The 9,652-nt window shown below is 39.4% G+C and overlaps 1 pseudogene; it reads right to left on the bottom strand.

The window, feature by feature from the left end:
• Nucleotides 1–328: 328 nt before the first annotated feature.
• LOC139006194 (nuclear prelamin A recognition factor pseudogene) lies at nt 329–8,881 on the bottom strand (annotated as a pseudogene).
• Between the last annotated feature and the right edge of the window lie 771 nt (nt 8,882–9,652).

Below are 9,652 nucleotides of genomic sequence, written 5' to 3'. Positions count from 1 at the left end.
CCCTCAGAGGGAGGGAGCCAACAGATGGGGAGCAGGGAATTCTGAAAGCCAAAGCGATGACAGAGACTCCCAATGGTTCTCAACCTGTGGGTCGCGACCATCGGAAAACACATATAGTATATCAGATATTTACATTATGATTCATAACAGTAGCAAAATTACAGTTATGAAGTAGCAACGAAAATAATTTTATGGTTGGGGGTCACCACAACATGAGGAACTGTATTAAAGGGTCGCGGCATTAGGAAGGTTGAGAACCACTGTGAGCTAAGCCTTTCCTTCATGCATCTGACACCTCTCCTCAGGCGGCCTGCAGGCCGGGCATCTGCTAGACCTTTACCACTTGATGTCCTGGCTGCTGGCAGGCTGCCCTGGGCCCTGCTAGGCTGTGTGCAGGGCCACCTGGGCTCAGGAGGAGTCCCCCGCCCTCCCCCCCCCGCCCCAGCCACTCCTGGTACAGCTCCTGCACATGGGCGCTGGTCTCCGGGGGCCACACCAGGATGGCAGCGTAGATGCCTTCCATTGGCTGCAGCAGTGCCCTGTCTGCACACCCGTTGTTTGCCTGGGCCTGGCCCCTGCTGCTTAGGCATGCCCAGCATAGGCCAGGACCTCCACGAAGTGGCAGGGGAACTTGCCCCTCTATAGCTTCAGGACCACATTCTGGATGTTCTGAAGGCCGTAAGCAGCTGCAAAGCATAGCAGAACCTCTCTGTCCATTTCAAGGGTGACCTCCTGGAAGTCTTTATTCCTCAGCGCCCCCACGTCCTCATTGAACAGCTCCTTGGCCGTGTGCCTGAAGATGTGCGCCAGGTACCCGTCGGAGCTGTCACCCTCATGGAACCTCACCTCCTCCTCCCTCACATCTCCAAACAGAGTGTTCACGGTGGCATCATTCATGGCAAGGTCATTTTGCTCCATTATCTGGATAATTTTACTGAGGTTAACATGCAGTCAGCACCCCTGACTATGCAAAGCTGTGGGAACATCTTCTCGAAGGGCCTCCAGTTTCTTGCCATTACATGGAGCCATAATGATGGGGAAAATCTTGTCTGGGGACAGGTTCTGCCATCTGGTGAAGTAATCCTGCACCAGAGAGCCCAGATCTGCTGGGGAGACTTGGCTGAATTTAGCAGCAAAATAAGGCAGAGACTGAGGACACACAGACACTGCCAGCACCTTGTGCTGTGAGGTATCACATTTCTTATTAAGGTTCAGAACATGGAAGAAGTCCTTGGTGTTCTGCTGAGAAACTTGGACTCCTTCCTCTGTGGCCAAACAACTGTCACACACCAGGCAGTCACTCAGAAATATCTTGACATCGGCCAACTTATGAAATTCTCCCTTCTCTCTGTTCTCCTGAGCCGGACTCCGGACGTTGACTGTGGCATTCTCTTGGTCATCAGTTTTTGTTTTTTTACTACATTCCTGCTGCGTGCAGTGCTCACACTACATCTGGAGCGGGGCGGACAGGGGGCGGCATGCATGACCTGGAGGAAGCATGGGGAGAGCAGTCACCGCTGGTCGCCCCTGGCTGGACTGGTGGTGGCTTTTATATCCTTTCTTCCTTGTGGAGCATCTAGGGAGGGGAAGCGGCCGGGGTGCCCAAGGCCGAGTTCCAGGAGGCCAGCAGCACTGTCAGGATTGTGCTGGTGGTACTGACCCGTCTGTGCCTGGCCCATTTCCTAGAGATTGAACCTGCAGGATTACTGAGGGAGTGAGTGGCTGCCTCCTGGCTGGTGGGCCTCCTGAACCGATGGGTTAGGACCAGTGCTCCCGCCTGTCATAGTGACTGATCCACCGGTCATTCTGGTCATTCCACCATTCGGTTGCTGGGCTTTTATTATATAGGATAACTGGAATGCAAAAGATGAATAAAATAGAAATTTTTTAAATAGATTATCAGATAAGACTTGCTTCCCTTAATCTTAACTACACCTCATGGAAAAACCTAAACACTTAATTTAACAAGGTGGTAAAAAATAAATTGAAGACAAGAAAACCAGCATCCTTTAAAAGCTTTGCATTGGCTATATTTGCAGGCTGTAAAAGATATTAAAGGACAAATGGGATCCTGAACCAATAGAAGCTAAAGGCAACGTATATCACCAGAAACTTGACTATAACAATCAGCAGTGCTGATTAGTTACCAGAATGGTTTGATACAGTAAGATTTCTAGTTAACTAATTATGGGGTTTCAAAGAGAAAATAAATAGCCAACCTCTCCAAATCTTATTTGATGTGTGTATATACTATATCCATCTATCTATATCTATATCTATATCTATATCTATCTATATCTATATCTATACCACACACTTTGAATAATTATAAAGACAGTGTTTGTTAAAATATATTTCATTTTCAAAATTGAACTATCAGCTGTTAAAGTGTGTATATATTTTGGGGGACACTCTATAATTATATGTGTATAGATATGAAATAACTCTAAATTACTGCATAAGGTCTAGATATAAGATACTCTAATAGAAAAAGTAAAACCTCTTCTTCTAACAGGCATGGATTAATTTACAGACACAGAGGAAGAATAGACCTAGGACTCTTGAAAAAAGGTTTTATCACAGTGCCACAAGGAAATACTGAAACTCTTCTTTCTAAAATTTGCCAAAGGTACACAAGACCATTTCTGAGGATAGGATACATACATGCTACTAATTGAACACATACTGGAGGAAAGAGATAAATCGCCATGTAGAACAATTCTAAAAACGTAGACATTTTGCCTTCAAAGAAGGAAAAAAGCCTTCCTTCCCACTCCTTAAATATGGCTATACATAGTGACTTCCTTTCAAAATTACAGAATTAAAAGGGGGAGAGAAAAGAAGGACCTTTAAGTGGTGAAACTTGACAACACTGTTATCTTAACCAGGTGATCAAGGTCAATATGAACAGTGATAAATTGTCTATTATATGTACCCTTGATACGATTTTTAAAATATGACATTTTAGCTCTCCCATATTTCTCCAAAAAATATAACACGAGTTTATGAGGAAATTATCAGTAAATTGCAATAGTAGGGTATCCTACACAAATACCTCACAAGTTCTCCTAAACACTTTCAAGGTCACTGACAATAAGGAAAGTCTGAAGAACTCTCGTAGCCAAGAGGGTGCTAGGGAGACATAACAACTAAGTGAAATACGTTATTCTGGATGGGGTACTGGAACTGAAAAATGACATGAAAAAGCTAAGGAAAACTGAAAAATTAAGAGATAAGAATGGAGGTGATAGAATCTCTCTCAATAAAAATAATTCATTCTTGGGCAGCATCCCCTATGCATATCAATAAGGATCTCATAGTGTGGATTCAGCGGAGGAGGAAGTACTTCTCAAAAGTGCTCAGAAAAATGACCTAATATGTAGCATCATACCAGCATGTTATTTCTTTTGAAAATAAATATATATGCCATTATTTAGTTGTGTCTTTTTAATTCTATATTATTCTTAAAATGTTCCTGCTAATCAGTATAAAAATATCATTTTGTTAATCATGATTCTATGTGTTCATATATGAATATATGAATGATCTCTAGTTCATTGTGAAATACTATGTCATAGGGAATTATAAAAATACTAGTATTTACATATAAGTAATTTAAAATTTTATATCACCAAAGAAAAATAAAACTAACATTTTGCATTGACAATAAAAATATTAATGGAAAATGTTAATTTGCTATACTAATATGATAATTTATTTTATAGTTATATAATTACATAGAATAATTTATTGATTTGGGAGCAATCATTTCTTATATTTTCTCTGAATCCTTTTTTGTAGCTTCAATTGCATATATATGAAAAAGTAGAGTCCTTTTACTTTATTTAACAACTGGCAATGTTGAGCATTTCTAAATTATATTAATGCATTTGTTATAATGGGTATATATATATGGAATAATATCATGTATGTGATATTCCCTAAATTTAAATGGAGATATAACAAGAAATGGCTGTTAACATCCATCAAAATTGTAACAATCTCAAAATTGTTAAGAAATAATTTTTTTTCTTGTGATGAAAACTTTTAGAGTCTACTAACAACAACTTTTAAATATATCATACAGCAGTGTTAAATATAGTTATCATCTTGAACATTACATAATTTAAGTAAACTTATTGTGGTTGTTTTGCAGTATATGTATGTCAAGTCATTATGCAGGATATCTTAAACTTATACAGTGCTGTATGTCAATTATATCTGTGCAAACTGAAAGAAAAATGGTTATTTTGAACAACTCAAATATGATAATTCAAGGAAAAGATTTTGTGGATTCAAGTTTATATACTTTGGGTAAATGTCTAAGAGTGGAATTGGTACATTGTGTAACTATAAATTTTAAATATAAGAAACTGACAAATGTTTTCTACTGTAGCTGTATAGTCTTCATTCTGAAAGTTCCAGTTGCAACACATTTTTTCTAATATTTTATATTTTTAAAATTTTTAATAATTCTGTCCTATGCTTAATTACTTGTTCAGTCTTCTAGTTGTTTAAGTGGATGGAGAGGGAGGGCTTACACAGTCTTTGTTATTTTATCATAGACAAAGGCATTAAGTCTTTCAATTTGACTTATTCAATAATTCACTAGAATTATTTTATTAAAATTAATTTTTAAAATAGCAATCTGAGAATAGGAAATACTATTTTAATCAAAAGAGAAAATAAAATTGCTGAAATTAAATTTGTGTGTGTAGGTAGGTTGTAAACTATCAATATTGCCCAAAGCAGAACTAATTATTTGAAAAATTAATAAAAGGAGAAACAAAATATGGAAACAAATAAACTTGGAAATCTGATATGAGAATAAATGTAGCTGCAGGAAAAGGATCCATGAGTAGCATTAATAATTAAGTGAAGATAATGAAATATAGAGCTTAAGAATGAAGTGGGGTCTAAGATGGGAATGATGATATCATCAAGACCCAAATAGTCTTAACACAATAATATTCTTAATTGTATCTATTTTTTCCCAACGATGGCAATATTTCACTCTGCTGAACTCCTTGATGATCCTCAGAAGGCTGACAAATGTACACATAAAGGCAATTACTAAGGCATTTTTGGTTAAAGACCTATCCTGTAACAACAGTAAACATTAGCCCCTATTAATGACAGTGTCTAAAAATTGTTATTCTTATTGTGCATAGTTTAGGAGCTATTACTAATAATACATACCAAGTACATCTCTTAATTAACCTACCTATGGGTTATTTTCACATCAATTTGGATAACTTTCCCAAAGTCAGAGAGCTAGTAAGCCTCCTGTCCCAAATGTGAGCTCCATGCTGGCTGAGCACACCATTGGAGTTTCGACCTCTATTCTACATGGAGGCAATTAAAATAGGAATGCAAAATCAGTCCTCCTAGCAATGCATTGCATTTCTAATTTCTCTATGTCCTTGCCAACATCTGTTATTCTTTTATCTTTTGTTTTAGTCATCCTAGTAAGTATGAAGCATATCTCATTGTAGTTTTGATTTACATTTTCCTAATAATTAACAGCGTTGAGCATTTCTGCATGTGCTCATGATCTATTTACATATCTTTAGAGAAATGTTTATTCAGATTCATTTTTTCCATTTTCCAAGTGTATTGGTTTTTTATTGTTGAATTATAAGTATTCTTCATATATCCTGTGTGTAAGTCCCTTATCAGACATATGATTTACCAATATTTTTTCCTATCCTGTGGATTTTCTTTGGATTTCCTTGATGATATCCTTTGCTGCACAAACATTTTTAACTGGGATGAAATTCAATTTATTTTGTATATTTTTGCATGAGGCAGGGGTACAAATTCTTTTTCTCACCTTCCCCCTTTTCCTCCTTCTCTTCTTCCCTGTCTTCTTCTCTCCCCTCTCCTCCCCTTCCCCCCCTTCCCTTTCTTTCATGTGTGCATAGCCAGTTATGCCAGTATCACTTATAGAAAACAATATATTTCCTCATGAATTGTTTTGGCATTCTGTTAAATATCAGTTGATGATAAATATAATGGTTTATTTCTGGATTCTCAATTCTAACCCATTGACTATGTGTCTATCCTTAGACCATTAGCACACTGCCTTGTTTACAGATTTTTGTAATAAGATTTGAAATCAAGAACAGTGAGTTTTCGACTTTGTTCTTTATCCAGATTGTTTTGAGTAGTCCAGATCCCTCAGATTTCTCTAGTAATTTTAGGGCCATTTTTTCAGTTTCTGGGAGGAAATGACAACTTAACACTCTGGTGTGGGGTGAATTTCCCGCCAAAATATAAGATGGTGCGGGCAATTATTGGCAATTATTTAGGTTTCCCGCGCAAAATCAGGGATTTTTATGATACCTATTACCCCAATGGGTATGAAACGGTTCGCATACGCAGGTAGGTATCTTTGTGAACGGCAAACAAACAAATATTTGGTAATACGCAGTTACAATCGGCCCGAGTTTACACGTTTCCCGCACTCCACCGCAAATCTATATGAACCGAGTTAAGACGGCTCCCGCGGAGTACGCGCAATTCACGCGAGCCGACTTAACTCGTTTCCCCCACTCCAAGTGTTAAGTAGTGATAGGGATGAATTTAGAGGTTATTGCCATTTCATCAATATTTCTCCCTATCTCTGACCTAGGATATTTTTTTATTGATTTAGTTCTCAACTAATTTCTCTCAACATTGGTTTGTTGTTTCTAGGTACAACCTTGCACTTTTGTTCAATATAACGACAAGTATTTTATTCTGTTTTATGAGATTACTAGAGGCCCGGTGCATGAAATTTGTGCCCTGGGTGGGTGTCCCTCAGCCCAGCCTGCAACCTCTCCAATCTGGGACCCCTCAGGGGATGTCTGACTGCCAGTTTAGGCCTGATCCCTATGGGGATCTCCTAACCACTCACCTGCCTGCCTGCCTGATTACCCCCCAACTGTCCTCCCCTGCAGGCCTGGTCCCTCCCAACAGCCATCCCCTGCTGGCCTGAGTTTCCAGGGTCTCATTTCTGTTCCCACATGGAAAAGTCCCATTTTGCTAAGATTAAAGGCAGTGCCCACAGTTTCTACTACATATTTGCATAGGCTATTCCAGCATCTGGCTAGGTTATCTTGTGTTTCCAGCTGCTGTCATGGGCCATGTGGATTCCAGGGCCACATATCTATAGAGGCAAGTGGCAAGTGCAAGGAAGCAATAGTGAAGCAAGAGGAATAAGAGAGTGAGAATTCTGTCTGGCCAGAGTGGTTCAGTTGGTTCAGCAGCATCCTGTGCACTGAGAGGTTGCTGGTTCGATTCCTGGTCAGGGCCCATACCTGCGTTGTGGGTTTGATCCCTGGTCATAGCATGTACATAAAGCAACCAATCTTCCTTCCTCCTTTCCTCCTTTCTTTCTTCCCCCCTCCCCCCCTTCCCCTCCTTTTCCCTCTCCTCTCCTCTCCTCTTCTCTTCTCTCCTCTCCTCTCCTCTCCTCTCCTCTCCTCTCCTCTCCTCTCCTCTCCTCTCTCTCTCTCAGAATGTCCTGGGTGAGGATCAAAAAAATAAAATAAAAATTATTTATTGTATGTATAGAAAGAATGCATAAAAATATAATCATAAATAATATTTACTTAAGTAATCTTTTTATGACATTTCAAAATACAGATATACACACATTACGCTTTTAAGTAGGACTGCATTTCTGTTCTCATCATATTTCTTATGATATCAAATAACGTTGTCCAACTTGGTTAAGGAAAATCACACTTGAAGAAAATCTCACTAATTTATTTCCTGAGTAGATCAATTGAAGTGCCTAAGTTTGTGGGATCACCACTGAAACCAAGACTTAAACAACTGAAACCTTGATCTCTGAGAACTGTCACCACTTAAAATGAATTTATATGTTTGTTTCGGAACATTATTTTCTTAATGTTTCTTTTAGAAAATTTCATAATATTTATATAGTTTGGGTCAATAATATTAGTATTCATATCTCACAATATACTTCATTTCATGGCAACTCTTTAAGATAGGCTTCATAATTCCTCTTTTCCAAGAATCCTCTTGTCTAAAATAACTGAAGATTGGCAAGATTGAAAGGGAAGTTAGCATGACCTTGGTTCTCTGATTCCAATCACCATAATCTCTCTACAACAGTACTGGGATTTTGCCATTTCATTCTCTTCCCACAACAGGAATTGTAATTACATCCTCTAATAAGAAGTACTGTAAAGAGAAAATGAAGATGGCTTCAAAATATCTGACTAATATTTTATATAAAACTAGGGGCCCAGTGAATGAATTTGTGCACCTTGAAAGGAACTGTGGGCTGCAAGGATGTGCTGGGCACAGGGGCGGGTCTCGGCCCATCCTCCATGCCCCCACCCAGCCCCTCCTGCCACAACGCCCAGTCCCCTGTCAGGTCAGCAGTCCTGCTCCCATTGCCACTGCTCCCATGCACTGACAGCGCCAATCCTGCTTGCACCCACTGATGGTGTAGAGCAATTGGGGTTGGTACTGGCAGTGGGTGTGAGCGGTGGCTCTGGTGCTGGCAGTGGGTGCGAGTGGGGCTGTTGCTGGCAATGAGTGTGAGAGGTGGCTGCTGGCCCTGATCACCCCTCAGGAGCAGGGGGAGGTGGAGAATCCCAGAGGGGTGATCGGGGCCAGCAGCCACTGCTCACACCCACTGAAGGCGGTGAGTGATCAGGGCTGGCACTGGGCGCCGGCAGCAGGTGTGAGTGGTGGCTCCGGGGCCAGCAGTGGGTGAAAGTGCCAGGTGGGATTGCGGCGCACAGAGCAAAGAATTGTCAGTAACCACCAGAGCCTCTCCCTGATGACAGTGCCCAGTGCCCCGTCTTGGTCTGGCACCCCCACTCACCTTCTCCACCATCCCTCCGTGGTCGACACCTGCCATGTTCTGCACTCTGCTGCCTGTTGCCTCGGTCTATTTGCATATTAGGGTTTTATATATAGATAATATGGATAAAGTTTTGAAAAGCTCAAAAATGTTTTGAAGCTACAACTTTTATTGAATTTAATCATAGTATTTTTAAAAAAGGCCTTAGAGATTATCTAGTTCAAGCTTAATCATTACACACATGAAGAAATAAAACACAAAGAGATTAAACCACTTTCTGGTTGTCAATAGCAAGAAACGTTGCAATCAGGAATATAAATAAAGCAAAATAAAAGCCTAATTGGAGATGGAGCAGGTTGTACAGCCAAACTGCTAGGATTTAAAAACAGGGTCCGTTGAATATCTGTTGGGTAGCATTGGGCAATTTCCTAAAATGTCTTTGCTTCATCATCTGTAAAATAGGTATGGCAATCATAGCACTTTCCTCTCAGTGATGTTTTGAGGACAGGTACTGGCTCAGTAATTAAACTACATAACATTGTTTTGATCAAGATATTGCTGATTCAACAAATCTATGTTTTCTAAGAAAAATAAATAAATAAGCATTTAATAAAAATAAATGTTTTCAAAGACATAGTTTGAGTCATTTTAATAGTACAATATTCCCTGACTAATGATAAATGACCTAAGTATTTACTCCTTTTTAAATTTAATATTGTTTAGCAACAGCAAAAACAATGTTGGATAGTTAATGTATGAAGAAAACTACTTAAATTTTGGGGTTGTTAGTTTAATAAAGATTTATTATGACTTGTCATAAGACAAATA

The sequence above is a fragment of the Myotis yumanensis genome, unplaced genomic scaffold (genome assembly GCF_028538775.1).
Source record: "Myotis yumanensis isolate MYYU_CA2020_CCGP unplaced genomic scaffold, mMyoYum1.0.hap1 SCAF_3, whole genome shotgun sequence".
Classification (NCBI taxonomy): Eukaryota; Metazoa; Chordata; class Mammalia; order Chiroptera; family Vespertilionidae; genus Myotis; species Myotis yumanensis.
Note: the sequence above shows the minus strand (reverse complement) of the source record. Positions and strands in the feature narration are given on the sequence as shown.